The sequence below is a fragment of the Anomaloglossus baeobatrachus genome, chromosome 7 (genome assembly GCF_048569485.1).
Source record: "Anomaloglossus baeobatrachus isolate aAnoBae1 chromosome 7, aAnoBae1.hap1, whole genome shotgun sequence".
In the NCBI taxonomy this organism is placed as follows: domain Eukaryota; kingdom Metazoa; phylum Chordata; class Amphibia; order Anura; family Aromobatidae; genus Anomaloglossus; species Anomaloglossus baeobatrachus.
The window spans coordinates 57,441,132-57,458,069 of record NC_134359.1 but is presented as its reverse complement, the minus strand read 5'-3'; the positions used below and the strand labels follow the sequence as shown (position 1 = coordinate 57,458,069).

General features: G+C 42.3%; 1 protein-coding gene across 1 annotated transcript in view; it reads left to right on the top strand.

Annotated features, from left to right (window-relative positions):
- Positions 1 to 7,531: 7,531 nt before the first annotated feature.
- Positions 7,532 to 16,938, top strand: part of TLK1 (tousled like kinase 1) — a 523,998-nt gene continuing 514,591 nt past the window's right edge. Inside the window, exon 1 of the mRNA XM_075317318.1 lies at positions 7,532 to 7,620. The gene's annotated coding sequence lies outside the window, so the exon portion shown is untranslated. The remainder of the gene's footprint in view (positions 7,621 to 16,938) is intronic.

Sequence of the window (16,938 nt, the reverse complement as noted above, 5' to 3'; positions counted from 1 at the left end):
AAAAATTCCCCAAGTGTGTATAAAACTTCACATTTATTCAAAAAATAAAAACAGCATAAAAATAACTCCTCCGATCAGCGCGTTTAAGACGCGATCGTCCTTAGTCATGATCATCCTAGGATACAACTAGATAGCATTTAAATAGTATGTAGCCAAAGGAAATGACGACTCCCAAATAAATTATGCAAATCAGCATGATTTGTTCCAGAGAAAAACGCCAAGAAAGTATATGAATCCATTAATAAAAATGCAATAAATCAGTTCTTTGAGTTTAGTCCTGAGGGGAAAGATGTATTCATTTGAAAAATAAATAAAGCATCCTGAAAATGGAGTAACCGAATTCTATTTCTCCTACAGATTATACAAAAAATAATTAAAAAAAAATTTCATATCGTAGTTGGCTTGCCACCACAGGTTGTTACCATTGTGGGAGCAAGGCTTGTGGATTATGTCCTTTTATGTCAAATAAAAAAACTTTTAGGCTATGTGCCCACGGGACTCTGTATCTGCGGATTTTTCTGCATCAAAATCCGCAGCTTTCCCCCGGAATGCGGATTTGATGCAGATTTGACGCGGATTTGATGCGGATTTGACGCGGATTTTGTTGCGGATTTTGCGATTTTTTTTAATTCAATTGAATAGGCAAAATCCACACGAAAATCAACAATAATTGACATGCTGCAAATTTTTCCGCACGAAAATCCGCACGATTTCCACTGCGGAAAAATCCGTAGCGTGGGCACAGCATTTCCCAAATGCCATAGAAATGGCTGGGGAGTAGCTGTGCTGCAGATTTCTGGAAAATCCGTGGCTTTTCCGCGAGAAATCCGCAGCAAAATCCGCGCATTTTCCGCAGCGTGGGCACATAGCCTTACAGCCACCGCTACAAACAAGGTTTACACTAATGATCATTTTCTCAATTGTGGAGACGATTTTGTTGTTTATGCTATTACTTGCAGAGCTTGCCAGCTCCAATATATTGGATGCACAAGTCGTGAGTTACGCACCAGAATCGCAGAGCATCTGTATGATGCCAAACATATTTCTACTCGTACTCCCTCTAGTGTTTCTCAGCATGTTAGACTAGTACATCAGGGTAATAGTGATCACCTTGAAGTCCATGCTTTGAAAAAAAGTTTATAACAACAAAAGAGGTGGAGATAGAATTCGTTTAATCCATTTTCAGGAAGCTTTATTTTTCAAATGAATACATCTTTCCCCTCAGGACTAAACAAAAGAACGGATTTATTGTATTTTTATTAATGGATTTATATACTTTCTTGGCGTTTTTCTCTGGAACAAATCATGCTAATTTGAATTAATGGATCCATATACTTTCTTGGTGTTTTTCTTTGGATAAAATCATGGTGATTTGCATAATTTATTTGGGAGTTGTCATTTCCTTTGGCTACATACTATTTAAATGCTTTCTAGTTGTATCCTATGATGATCATGACTAAGGACGATCGCATCTGAAACGCGTTGATCGGAGGAGTTATTTTTATGCTGTTTTTATTTTTTGAATAAATGTGAAGTTTTATACACACTTCTGGAATTTTTGGACGTCTTTGTGCCGGGATCCGCCTTCTACTAATTGTCTCCAGCATTCTCTATCCAGTGAGCACCGTCCAGACTGTCCTCTAAGAATTTCCCCTGTTTTGATGAGCTGATATTCACTTGTTACACATCGGGTAACTATGCAAAGCGCTTTGCATAGTTACCCGATGTGTACCGATGTGTACCCTTGCTACCAAGCACAGCGTCGTTACACGGGTCGCTGGTGGCTGATCTATGATCGCTGTGAGATCTGCCTGATTGACAGCATACCAGCGACCATGTAGCGATGTTCCAGCGATCCCTGCCAGGTCGGATCGCTGGTGGGATCACTGGAACGTCGCTACGTGTGACGGGACCCTAACACTCTCATGGTGATGGACAAACCAGGAGTAAAGTAAAAAAAGAAATCCATAGGTCCCAATATAGGCTAGTACTTGCCTTAGACTTGACCCTGATTTGTCCCTGCCTGACAGTGGAAGTTGGCACCCTAAAATCATATAATGGCACCTTCACTCATTGACAGCTGACCCTGAGTGTCCTTAAATGCACCCTAAGCTATAAACCAAGTGACAGACAAAAACAGCAATAAACATAAATGAAGTGCACACAAGCAGAGGGTGAGATACAGGGCTAGGAACATGCAAACAAAGTCGTACAGGAATAATGAAATACAAGAAACCAAAAAGAATAACAAAATATGTGGAAACCTTCCCAATTTAAATGGGAAAAAAAGGAGATAACTGGGATGGGATTCACACAAACTGAAGGGAATAACAATAGCAATGCCTCAGTAAGAAAATCTTAACCAAGGAGCTGGGACCCCAGACAACCATCTATCCAGAAATATAGCCAGCCATTGCGTTGTTAGGTTGCCAACCTCCATAGTCAGGCAGGGACAAATCAGGGTCAGAATTAGGGCTTCTTCTAGTCAGACTAGGGACCTGTAGCGATGGAGAGAAGAGAAAGGTAACAACAGATATGGTATAGAAGTAAAGCCCTGGCAAAAAGGAGAGGGGTCACCTCCTGCAACTCACCTGAGTCTGTACCCTGCAATACCGAATGTCCCTATATGGATCCTTCCCCCCGTCGCCACCACATGCCTAAGCCCTTCCTTGCCCTGAATCACCCTGGCTAGTAAGAAGGACTGCGAGAACACTAGTCTCACAGCTGCAATAATGGAACATGAGGTAGGGGAGACAAATAGAGGGGAAGTAGGCACAAAAAGAAAAATCCTCCAATGTTGCTAAACACCACAGCGTCAATAGTCACAACTCCTCAGCTTCTTCCAGAGATAGGCTCCTTCCAAAGAAGTCAGCATGAGAATGAGATTGTATAACCAGTGTAAGATGGTAAGACACGTGACTTTTTATAGCGAAGGGGAGCGCTCACAAAAAATCTGAACCTAAGATTATGGCTACAAAGGACAGCCATATAGGAGAGAGCCCTTAACTCCTACAGCGCTAAAAGAAAGTATATTCACTCAAATGCAAAGTTATAGACTTGCGCCTAATAAGGTGTTGCCACCGCACCAGAGAAATTGGGATGAGCTGGGAAAAGTTCCTTGATTTTCGCATCTAATGGATATGACAATCCTGGATGACTGCAAGTTGCTATTTTTAGGCTGGGGGGGTCCAATAAGCTAGCGTCTCCCCAGCCTGAGAATACCAGCTCCAAGCTGTCAGCTTTATCATGGCTGTATATCAAAATTGGGGAGATGGCACGTCGCTTTTTAAATTATTTATTTAAATAATTTAAAAAAGCCCCATGCAGTACCTTTTATTTTGATACACAACCAAGATAAGAACACGGCTGGGGGCAGCAGCCTGTAGCCATATGCTTTCTCTGTGCTGGGTATCAAAATATGGGGAGACCTTATGCCAACATTTTTATTTTTTACACCATTAGAGATGCACACACAGCGCCTCTGGTTGCAGTCAGACATGCTGTCACACAGGGTGGGGGCATGTATGACTGCAACCAATCAGAGATGCAGGAACTGCCAGTGGGAGGGGGAAGCAGCACTTATGTATGAGGTTAATGAGCGGCCCCGGATGTAGCATTACAGCCTTGTGGGATACTTGGTAATTATAACATGCTTGCTCCAATCCCTCTATCCCTTTTAACACCATTTTTAAGCTCTAGATTCTGGCCCCATAGACATAAGTCTATGGGGACCAGCATTCGGCTAGATTTCGGTGATCTCTTCCAGGCGTTTTTTGTGAGGGATTTTTTAACCCGGTTAGACTCGCCTATCCCAGTTATCTGTGAGTCCGCCCAACACTACTTGTAACCTTTAGATTGTGGATATTTTTCAACAATTTTGGTTCTCAAGTTCTCAGACAGTTTTCTTCTCCTCTTTCTGTTCTAAATGTTTAGTGTGGCGCACACTGACACACAATGCAAGCATTGAGTCAACTTCTCCCCTTTTTATTTTACTTTAGGTGTTATCTTCATAATGCCCACACCTGTTACTTGCCACAGGTGAGTTTGAACGAGCATCACATGCTTTTGATTGACATCCTCGGGGGGCCACGGAACCGGGCCAGGCCACTGTGACAACCCAAACCATCGCAGGCCCGGTAATGAGTAAAACCCCAAGCCCCGTGGGCGCGTCACATTCAGCATCCTAACACCAGTGTAGTGCTGGCTTTGCTTTATATATGAAAATCCTGATGGTTGGTTCCATTTAATAATTGCATAGGTGTAAAAGTAAAACACAGTTTTATTTCACACAATCACATTATTCACAGCAGTTGATGGTCACTACTCATCTCTTACCCCTTCCTTGCAGAATGACCTCTGCACAGATCACAGAGCATGCCTGAAAAACACTACCAAAGAAGTCAAAGAACAATCTCCAGCTCTTGTCCATTTTGCTGATGTAAAGCACACCTCTATGTATATATACATTTTACATAGCTGTCCTTTCTGTATATTTTAATAATTGAACACACTGTGTGTAGAATTATTAGGCAAATGAGAATTTTGGTCACATGATAATTTTTATACATGTTGTCCTACTCCAAGCTGTATAGGCTGAGAGCCAACTACCAATTAAGTAAATCAGGTGATGTGCATCTCTGTAATGAGGAGGGGTGTGGTGTAATGACATCCCTATATAAGGTGTGCTTAATTATTAGGCAACTTCCTTTCCTTTGGCAAAATGGGTCAGAAGAGAGATTTGACGGGCTCTGAAAAGTCCAAAATTGTGAGATGTCTTGCAGAGGGATGCAGCAGTCTTGAAATTTCCAAACTTTTGAAGTGTGATCACCGGACAATCAAGCGTTTCATGGCAAATAGCGAACAGGGTCGCAAGAAGCGTGTTGGACAAAAAAGATGTAAAATAACTGCCCATGAATTGAAGAAAATCAAGCGTGAAGCTGCCAAGATGCCATTTGCCACCAGTTTGGCCATATTTCAGACCTGCAACGTTACTGGAGTATCAAAAAGCACAAGGTGTGCCATACTCAGGGACATGGCCAAGGTAAGGAAGGCTGAAAAACCACCACCTTTGAACAAGAAACATAAGATAAAACGTCAAGACTGGGCCAAGAAATATCTTAAGACTGATTTTTCAAAGGTTTTATGGACTGATGAAATGAGAGTGACTTTTGTTGGGCCAGATGGATGGGCTAGAGGCTGGATCAGTAAAGGGCAGAGAGCTCCACTCCGACTCAGACTCCAGCAAGGTGGAGGTGGGGTACTGGTATGGGCTGGTATCATTAAAGATGAACTTGTGGGACCTTTTCGGGTTGAGGATGGAGTGAAGCTCAACTCCCAGACCTACTGCCAGTTTCTGGAAGACAACTTCTTCAAGCAGTGGTACAGGAAGAAGTCGGTATCGTTCAAGAAAAACATGATTTTCATGCAGGACAATGCTCCATCACATGCATCCAACTACTCCACAGCATGGCTGGCCAGTAAAAGTCTAAAAGATGAAAAAATAATGACATGACCCCCTTGTTCACCTGATCTGAACCCCATAGAGAACCTATAAGTCTTTTAGGTTGATTGAGAACATAGTTGATCAATAATAAAAAAAATCCTCTAAAATACAACTTGCCGTAGGCTATGTGCGCACGTTGCGTAAATACATGCAGTTACGCTGCGCTTTGTAGCGCAGCGTAACTGCATGCGTCCTGCGTCCCCTGCACAGTCTATGGAGATTGTGCAGGGGCCGTGCGCACGTGGCGTTTTAGAGCGCAGCGCTTCGGCTACTGCCGAAGCGCTGCGTTCTAAGAAGTGACATGTCACTTCTTCCGTGCGCTTTGCCGGCAGCCCCTGCTCTGTCTATGGCAGGAGCTGCAGGCAGAGCGCATGGAATCGGCTTTTTTTTTTTTCACTACGGACATTTCTGCAGCGATTTAAAGCGCACATGTGCTCTTCAGATCGCTGCAGAAAATTCTGCAGTGAATGTACGCAACGTGCGCACATAGCCTAATAATTCTGCACACGGTGTAGGTGTATAATGATAACACGGTTATATTTCAAACAATCACATTATTCACAACAGTTGATGGTCACTACTCATCTCTTACCCCTTCCCTGCACAATAACCTCTGCACAGATCACAGAGCATAGTCAATAAACATCAACAACCAAACCCATCGCATGATTGTAGTTGAATATCAATATAGGCATATATACTTGCAAGGTGACAGGCAAGCAGTACGGACCTGGGACTAATCGCTGAATGAGAATATAAACAGAGAAAAAATACAATCTGACACCCATATAGCAAAGCAGTGAAAAACTTTTATTAAGAATGGTGTAGGTGACAACGTGTTGCACAGACAAACATACAGGTGGCGCACATTCCAGCAAGGAAGTAAACAGCACTTTACAGCAAAAATCAATACATGTTGTAATATACCTCAATACATAGCACCCTACCGGTGTAAACACTGATCTACATAGGGAAGACCAGAAAGGCCAAAGGAGGTGTAAAGCCCAATAGTAACCATGAAATTAAGTTCAGAATGGAATGAACTAATAAGCTTATCTATGTAGAACTAAGGTCGTAGCGTGTTTGCAGGAATGCCGTCCGCCCCAACATCCGTTTCGGCTGGAAAGCCTTCATCAAGGGGGCCGAAACAGATGTTGGGGCGGATGCCATTCCTGCAAGCACTCTCCAACCTTGCTTCTACATAGGTGAGCTTATTAGTTCATTCCATTGTGCCCTTAATTTCATGGTTACCATTGGCCTTTACACCTCCTTTGGCCCTTCTGGTCTTCCCCATGTAGATCTACTTAATACTGTGTTTACACCAGTAGGGTACTATATATTGGGGTATATTACAATATGTATTGATTTTTACTGTAAACTGCTGTTTACTTCCTTGCTGGAATGTGCGCCCCCTGTATAGTTGTCTGTGCAATACGCTGTCACCTACACCATTCTTAATAAAGGTTTTTCACTGCTTTGTTATATGGGTATCAGATCGTACAGATCACAGAGCATGCCTGGAAAACCCTACCAAAGAAGTCAAAGAACAATCTCCCCCAGCTCTTATCCATTTTGCTGATGTAAAGCCTATATCCATGTATATGTAAAAATTCTACTATTGGAAAATATAGCCGTTTAGCAAAAAAAAATTGCAATCATCTGGTTCTAATCAGCAAAGAAATATAGGTTGTACATCTATTTTCTTACACTGGTTTCAACTTGCTAAAAAAGTCTCCACCTGGAACACATTTCTATTATATTTTAATGCTATTTTTTTTATTTTTATAAAAATTTTCCACTATAAAAAAAAAATAACATGCAACATTACTAATGATATCCATATCACAGAAACTAAAGTTATTGTGGCAGGTTTCACTTTAAATTTTTTCTTTCCTATGTGGAATGTAAAAAACCCAGAAGCCTAGAACAAGAGAGTGTTGATATGTATAATGTAGCCCATCTTATGTCACCCACAGACTGAGATTTTCAAGGAAATCAGACAGTGGATTAAGCATTCCCTGGCTGCCTGTTCACAAACATAGAGCTCCCTACGGCTGTCACCTCCCAACGGATCTGCAGGAAAAAAAAATGCTTTGTATCTTCTGGCTTCAGAGAAGGTATGTTGAAATATATTTCTATAGATTCCTGTGGTCTTATTAAACTAATTCTCATTATGGCAGGAAATTACTCAGCAAAAGAACGTGGATATAAAATAGATTTTTATTTTCTTCTGAATTTGAACAAAAATTGAAATATCATTTATGGATTTCTTTCTTTCTTTATTTTTTAGGAAATGTTTCAAATTATTTCTTGCGCAAGTCGCCGGATTCTAAAATTCTTACTGGGATTTATAGAATTCCGCCTCTCTGTGTCTTAAATGGTCTTATGCATTGTAGATAGTCAGCTGTAACATTATATTCGCACAGGATCCCAGCTTGTCCCTGATTTCACCGCATCACAATGTAAACTCATGAATATGTATGACCATACCCAGAATCCTTTGCACACTTTTTTTTTTTTCATTCTGCACAATGCTATTACTTTGTTGGAAATATTGTTCTGCCCTCGTCTCCTTTTTTTTTTCCCACTCCTTACTCTTCTTGGTATTATTTGCCATGGCACTACGATCTGAATGGCTTTCGTAGGAAGGATGGCGATTTTTTTTTTCTTTAATATTTTTTTTTTTTTAAAGAAACGTTTTAAAAATTCTGATTTGTAATAGTTGATAATCCAGGTAATATAATGTGTGTATGCCTAAAACAAATTGTATTCAATATCATTAATTTATTTATTTATTTTAAGATTTATTTTTTTTTAAAGAATCCTTTTCAAAATTCTCATTTGTAATAGTTGATAATCCAGATAATATAACGTGTGTATGCCTAAAAAAAATTGTATTCAATATTACTATTTTTTTATTGTTTTTCCCAAAATTTTTTAATAAGATTTTCAACATAGTCGTAGTCAATTTTGCTAACAAAGTACTGATGGCGGTGGGAAGTGTGAGGTTGCCACACTTGAAATTAAAGAGTTAAAGGTGGAGTGCTGCGAAAGCTCATTTTGCAGGGGCTGCACTGAGGATCTTCTGTTACCTTGCAGAATGCATTGTTCCTTCCTGCAGACTTGCCTTTAACCCTTTTAGTGCGTTTTATTCAAGGGCGACGCTTGATGGAACCGTACAATACCATTTATTAGAATTCCTGATTGAAATTTCACTTCTTTTTTCCTTAATTGCTACCCTAGTTTATAAGTTTCCAATCATTTTTCCTTTGGATGGTATACTTCTATACATACCGTCCAAGGAAAAAAATGAAGAATGGTATATATATATATATATATATATATATAAAAATAATATATTATAATATATATAATAATAATAATAATATATATATATATATATATATATATATTTATTTTATATATATATATATACATACATATATATATAAAAATAATATATTATAATATATATAATATATATATATATATATATATTTTATATATATATATATATATATATATATATATATATATATATATATATATTCCAGTCTTCATTTTTTTCCTTGGATGAGCTGGGTAAATGATCTTGACAATGTGCAACAAATCAAAAAATCAATGCAACAATTCACCGGCTGCACCATGCAAATTAGTAGCATTGTCAGCACTTTCCATTAACAAGATTGATTAAATCATTTGTGCTATTGCTAAATCATTATATTTGGATTTAAAAACCAAAATAAATGTAAACTCTGTTCCATCCGAAATTTACTAACTAAAATGTACCATGTTCCACCTTTATCAATAGTTATAGAAGCTTTTGGAACCTAACAACGGGATATGGCTAAATGCACTTGTATAATATAATAGGAAGCAGATTAATTAAACGGCTTTCAATCGAATTCTGGCATGAAACTGCTTGAAATGGCATTTTTACCCCAGTGTTTTGGCATTTTTATACCAGTCCCGGCCAGCTCCACATGCTTTTTGGAAAAGGATGCATGGCCGGCAAATTCATCATAATTTATGCCATCTAAATTATAACAGATGTTCTGCAGTTTCTGGCTGAAAGAGCCACTAAATTCAAGTGGTGCACGCTTCTTAATGATTTTGGCACATCTTACCCAAGTGCGTTGTTCATCAAAACGTCAGTCTTGAGGAATCAGGGCCCAAATTTATTAAATTTATGTTCTAGCTTTTGGCTTAAAAAGGAATCTTAAAGTAAGTCAATGGGTAACTGGACAGTCTAAAGACACCAAATGTATCATCCATAATGAGCCACTGTGTAGTATTTTGTACATTATAGGGTACGGTTCCACTTGCATTTTGTACGGATGAGTGCAATCCAATAAAACATCTGACTGCTCCTGCACCAGTGTAAAACTATGGGGCAGTGTCCATCTGTGATTGATTACCGTATTTTTCGCTTTATAAGACGCACCTGATTATAAGACGCACCCCCAAATTTGGTGAAGGAAAAGATATATTTTTTTTTAATGTTAAATGGGGACCATCTTATAATGCCAGTGTCTGTCTAACAAATCATATAGGGTATATGTCCCTTATAGCCCCCATCCTAAAATTAGCCCCCCTTAATCTGGATATGGCCCCCTTATATTGAATATAGCCCCCTTGTGCTGGGACACGTCCCCCTGTGCTGCCCATGGCCCCTATAGATGGCACATCTCCCCTGTGTTTGATATGGCCCCCATACAGCTGCCCATGGCCACTATAGATGGCACATCTCCCCTGTGTTTGATATGGCCCCCATACAGCTGCCCATGGCCACTATAGATGGCACATCTCCCCTGTGTTTGATATGGCCCCCCATACAGCTGCCCATGGCCCCTATAGATGGGACATCTCCCCTGTGTTTGATGTGGCCCCCATACAGCTGCCCATGGCCCCTATAGATGGGACATCTCCCCTGTGTTTGATGTGGCCCCCATACAGCTGCCCATGGCCCCTATAGATGGCACATCTCCCCTGTTAGATATGGCCCCCATACAGCTGCCCATGGCCCCTATAGATGGGACATCTCGCCTGTGTTTGATATGGCCCTCATACAGCTGCCCATGGCCCCTATAGATGGCACACCTCCCCTGTGTTAGATATGCCCCCAGGCTGCTGCCCATAATAAAATAAAACACTCTTTCCTTACCTCCTCAGCGCTGTCCCTCCTCTGTCTCCCTCCTCGCAGTTGAGCTCCGGCTTCCTTACTTCCTGGTTCTTGCAGCCAGTCATGTGATCGGCACGGCAGAGTGATATCATCTCTGTGTGCCTTATCACAGACAACAGCAGCAAGAGACTGGAGATCAGCGCTGGAGGTAAGTAAAGCTTTTTTATTTCACTATGGGCAGCAGCACGGGGGCCATATCTAACACAGGGGGAGATCATGTTTGATCAAAGGAGGGCGCAGGCAGATATAATATGCCACGCTGCCCCAGCCCCTCAGCGTGATGCAGTTTCAGCACCACACTGCTGGACAGCGGCTGTGCATATTATATGAGCGGGAGCAGGAGATCTAACGCTGCCGCTCCCAGCTTTCCCTGACCCCAACAGTGCTCCAGAGCGGACCCTGCAGTATATATATATATATACACCCCCCCGTATATTCGGTTTATAAGATGCACCCCCTACTTTCCCCCAAAATTTGGGGTAACAAAAGTGCGTCTTATAAAGGGAAAAATACGGTACTCAAGCCATATCGGCCTGAGAAATGAATCGCAGCACGCTGTGTTTGGAAGCGATTCTCAGTTTACGCACCCCCATACAAGTCTATGGGAGTGTGTGAAACATCTCACTGCACTCGCATGTCATCAGACTGCAGTGCGATGTATGCAGCGACCGGCAGCGGAGGAGATGGGGAGAACGTGCTCCCTTCCTCTTCTGTGCACATGTGATATGATCGTAAGATCGCAACACAGTCGCATGGCCCTTGGCTGAAGGTCGCAGCAGAGGGTCATGAGCATATCGCTTACAATGCTCTCGCATCGGAAGTTATGCGCAAGTGGAACCATATTCTTAAGACTATCTACAGAACTAGTAATCCTGCTCCTATGTTTCCATGTTTGGGTTTACAAACTGGAGAGGCTGTTGGGGTGCTATATATGTGTGCATATGTGTATGTATATATACACCATGCTTTTGGCAGGTGCTTACAGTGATGAACAGGTGTCAGCATGGGTAACCTGACTGGTCTACAGCTATGCATCCACATACTCAGCAATCAGTGCTCCTTGAATTCTGCCACTCTTCTACATAGCTTGTAATTTGTGTTACAATAAAAGCTTTAGGTTTAATGTAGAATTTGACCTACCTCAATGAGCCTTGGACACCCATCACGCGGTTGTTGTACTATTGTCTGAGCTTCAATGGATTTTGTTTTATGTACTAACCACCAAATACCAGGAACAACCCACAAGATGTAACCATGCACGTTTTTACTGCTTCCAAAACATCAATTTTAAGAGCTGTTAATTTGCTACCTAATATATCCCCTTTGACAAGTGATTGAAGTGTCCCATACAGTTTAGACAGCTGTTGGCTGAATGATGGTTTGGTAGATTGTTCGCCAGGCACCTCTCACCCGACTCCACCAAACACAGGAGCGCTCGCTCTGTTGAGCGTTCCTATATTCTTTATGAAAGAACCTCTACCAGACATCTCTGGCGATGGTTTCTCTCTAAGTACAAAAGGATTGGCCGTCCAAAATTAGACATGCCGGTTACTAATCTCTTCCGACAGTCATCTCTCGAGGGTCCCCATATTGATTAGACTGTCAGCCAGGCTCATCGATATTTTGGTGGGTTCAGCTGACTTAAGTCACAAGATAATTAATGTCATTAACTTCACTTGTCTTTGGATTTAATGTTATGACTGATCAGAGAATACCTATAAAGAGAAACTGTGAAAGCGAATGTGTCATCAGATCAGAAAATTACCTATTGTTTAAATCAGGTTTTTGTGTTTAATGTATTATTTTATGTTAAACGTATTATTTGTATTTTTAATTATCATTTTTTTGCATTGTTTTTTCTTTAAGTGCCTTTTTTATTAAATGTTGTAATTTTGCATTTTGTACTTAGCGGATTTATCGTTCCCTACTCTAAGTGAGAGCCAGCAAACCTTATTAGATGCTGATATCACTCTAAAGGAAATTAACAAGACCCTGAGTGACCTAGAGCACCCGCACCAGATGGTTACACACTGGACTTGTATGTTAGATATCAAAATATTTTAATTCCCCAGTTTCTATAGGTTTGGTTTTTTTGCACGTGTCCCAGAGCGATTTGTTGCACACTTACTTTTAAGAAGATCACATTATTGTATTTTTAAAAGAAGGGAAGGATCTTATGGATTGTGGATCTAATCGGCCTATTTCTTTAGTAACCCTTGATTCTAAAATCTTTTCTAAGATTCTGGCTATGAGACTCAATAAAGTGATTCTAGATTTAATACATCTTGACGAAACGGGGTTTATGCCAGGAAAAAGCCCTTCCATAAATATCAGAAGGGTACAATCGGTAGTACAATACAGCTCACTGCAGCCTGAGAACAGCTGGGCATTAGCTTCCCTTGATGCCATGAAGGCATTAGATTCGGTAGAATGTCCATTTCGGGCCGCATATCTTCAAAAATATGTATTTGGACCAACATTCCGTGAATAGATACGTACACTATATGTGGCCCCTAAAGCTAAGTGTCATGCGATGTTCTGCTCTATACTCACCAGGTGTCATGGCGACTTCTGATCCTGTTCACACTGAGAGTTTGACATGCCACCTGGTGCTTTTGAGTTGCTCAATCAGAGCCGGTCGACCAGTTTTGTGCTCACTGGTAATCGGTCTAGCAAAAGTTAATTCCTGCTGGTCTGTTAATTGCTGCTAGGGTCACAGGTTACTGAAGACCTATCACAGCCGCCTCCACCCTTTAAAAGATATTGGAACCTGGTCCTCCATGCCGATTATAGCTCTAGCAATAACGGTTTACGCGTTGTGATCCAGCTATTGGTGCTTTGCTGAGTACTATTTGCTTTGCTGTTGAAATATCCTTGCTGTTTGTTTATTTCCTCCCTGTACTTTATTTCTCCCTAAGCAAGTATTGTCTTTACCCTTGTGTATGCTTGCATTGAGTTTGTGCTTTGGTTTTCCCCTTGTGTCTGTTTTTGGGGGATTCATTACTCCTGTCCCAGCCCTTTCCAGGGGTCAGTGAGAGGGGGTATTAGAGCAGGGCAGATCAGGAGTTAGGGCTATGCCGGCAGTGCAGACCTCTTCACTATCTGATGTATCTTTGTCTCGGCCTTCCCCGGGGGTTGGGAAGAAGGCATATTTGACCAGGGCTGATCAGGAATTAGGGTTATGCTGGTAGTCCAGACCTTTTTACTATCTGAAGTACCTCTGGAATAAGGGATAGCTTAGGGCCCCTAGCCTGAAGGCCAGTTTAGGTGCCCCCATCCCAAGTTACCGTGTTACACTCGATGATACTAAGGTAGTGGTTAATGGCCTTCCATCTGCATCTCTCTCTCTTGAAAGAGTGACTCGTCACAGCTGTCCCCTTTCTCCCGCTTTATTTGCTCTGGCTATTGAATAATTAACTATTTGAATACACTCCAAATAGAGGTAAGGTCTGGCCTTGGAAGAGTCACGTGTCTCTGGAGCTCTGCAGCCTGCTGGTCTGAACAGACACCTCTTTTGCTGGGTCTGAAGTCCAGTAATGCCAGGAAAGAGAAGGGGTTCATCTGATGCCACTTCAGTCTCCTCGTCAATGATGCTGAGAATTCTCAGAATTATGCAGCGATTTCTTTCTTCAGCTTCATCGGTGTCCCGCTCTGACCCAGAGGAAATTACACTGGCAGCTTAGCATGAGTCAGAAATGGCGTCCTTAGCTTTTGTGCTTACTATGTCGAAGGAAGAGAGAGGCCGGAATACATCCCTAGGCTCCACTTTATCTGTTAGTATGACTTCTGGGTTTCATTTTATAGGGATCTGCATTGCAAGGGAGCAGCAACATCACTCCCTCCCTCCATTCAAATTCAAAGTTTTCAACAGGATTGGCAGATATTTAGAGTAGTTAATCATGGTTTTCCCCACCAAATTCTATGCGTCATGTCTGAGGATTTGATCCAGCAATCCTCTGTGCTGTGATCTGCTTCCTTCTCTCCTGAGCCACAGTCAGGTTCGGTCTCTGTCCAGGTTCTGATCTTCTTTTGTTTTGTGTTCAGTCCTTTTCTGCCAGCAGGTGTTTTCCATGCTGTAATTCAGCCTGCCCTATCACTTGGCGGATGTAATTATTTAAACCTTCCCTTGGTTTCTCTTTCCCATTGGTGATATTCTGAAGTGATCCTGCTTTGAGCTACAGCCTTTCAGCCTAGTGTTACTCTTTGCCAGATTATCTTTTTTTAGTCTTATTTTTTTACGCTACACTTTCTCCCAGAGTCTTTAGAAGATATATGATACCCTCGATGGCCGATTAGAATGTAAAGGGTCCTTTCAGTCTGCATAGGGGCCTTTAGGGACTGAACAGGTGGGACCTCTAGTCTGTACAAGAACCGGGCAGGTCAGGTGTTGTTGTATTGAGTGAGACCTTATTTTATTTTTCCATGAGTGCAATATTGTGCACATAATACTCTGCCTCTGAAGTGGCATATGAGTCCATTGCAAACAAAAGCTCTACTTTAGGCCTCTTTCATACATCCGTGTCTCCATTACGTGTTTGGTCCGTTTCCTCACGTACCGGAGACATGGGCACACGTAGACCCATTAAAATCAATGGGTCTGCGCTCACGTGCGTTTTCTGCCATGGACCGTGTGTACGTGTGGAGCATACGTGTGCCCGTGTGCTCCACACATAGACATGTCCGTTTTTCTCCAGCATCACGGGTGTAACATAGAACGCAAACGGGTCACACCGAATGCAAACAGACCACACGGATGTGTTCCATGTGACACGCACCGGAGAAAACACATGTGTCTGCGAGAAAAAAACCCAAAAACCTTTACTCACCTTCTCCAGCCCTGCTGTCTGTGCCGCTGCTGTCACTTGCTTCCAACCGCCGCTCATTATGCTCATTGCATATTCACTTCACTGCGGCCGGAAGCAGTAGCAGCGGGACGTCGGCAGGACTGGAGACCAAAGATCAGCACCACTGACAGTGAAGCCAGGGACAGGTGAGTAGAAAGATGAAGCCTTAAGGTGGTGTCACACACAGCGACAACGACAACGACGTCGCTGCTACGTCACCATTTTCTGTGACGTTGCAGCGACGTCCCGTCGCTGTCGCTGTGTGTGACATCCAGCAACGAGCTGGCCCCTGCTGTGAGGTCGCCGCTCGTTGCTGAATGTCCAGCTTCATTTTTTGGTCGTCGCTCTCCCGCTGTGACGCACAGATCGCTGTGTGTGACAGCGAGAGATCGACGAAATGAATTGAGCAGGGAGCAGGAGCCGGCATCTGGCAGCTGCGGTAAGCTGTAACCAAGGTAAACATCGGGTAACCAAGGTGGTTACCCGATATTTACCTTCGTTACCATCCTCCGCCGCTCTCACGCTGCCAGCGCCGGCTCCTGCTCTCTGCACATGTAGCTGCAGTACACATCGTGTAATTAACCCGATGTGTACTGTAGCTAGGAGAGCAGGGAGCCAGCGCTAAGCAGTGTGCGCGGCTCCCTGCTCTATGCACTGTGACATGTAGCTGCAGTACACATCGGGTTAATTAACCCGATGTGTACTGTAGCTAGGAGAGCAAGGAGCCAGCGCTCAGTGTGCGCGGCTCCCTGCTCTCTGCACATGTTGCAGCACAGCGACGCGTGTTGTTATGATCGCTGCTTCGGCTGCTGTGTTTGACAGCTAAGCAGCGATCATAACAGCGACTTACAAGGTCGCTGCTACGTCACAGAAAATGGTGACGTAACAGCGACGTCGTTGTCGCTGTCGTTTAGTGTGACCCCAGCTTTAGAGATAGAATCAGAGAAATCCCGTGCACAATTACAGGACCTTGCATTGCTCCTAGATGATCAGGAGAATAGAAGCAAATGCAATAATGTGAGACTGAAAAGTATCCCTGAAAGCTAATCTCATGAGTTTTTACTTGAAAAGGTTCTGGCTATATTTAATACCGTCACTGACCGACTTTTAGGTGCGACATATAAGATCGACGAGGTCCATAGTGTCCAGACCTAACTCTAGGATTTCCTCAACTCCTAGGGATGTATTATGTCGTCTGCATTATTTTGTTGACAAGGTACAGAGATCCTACAAAGCGCCTGGTTTCATGGGCCGGAAAACCTGAACGTGGCCAAGGTGAATAATTTCTTCATAGGGAAAGAAGACGAAGATCACGTACTTCTCTAATTGTCAAGACAGGTCCAGCTTCTCTGTCTAATTTGCTTACAAGCTTAACCCTAGACATATTCACCAGTCCTTCTATCTGGACA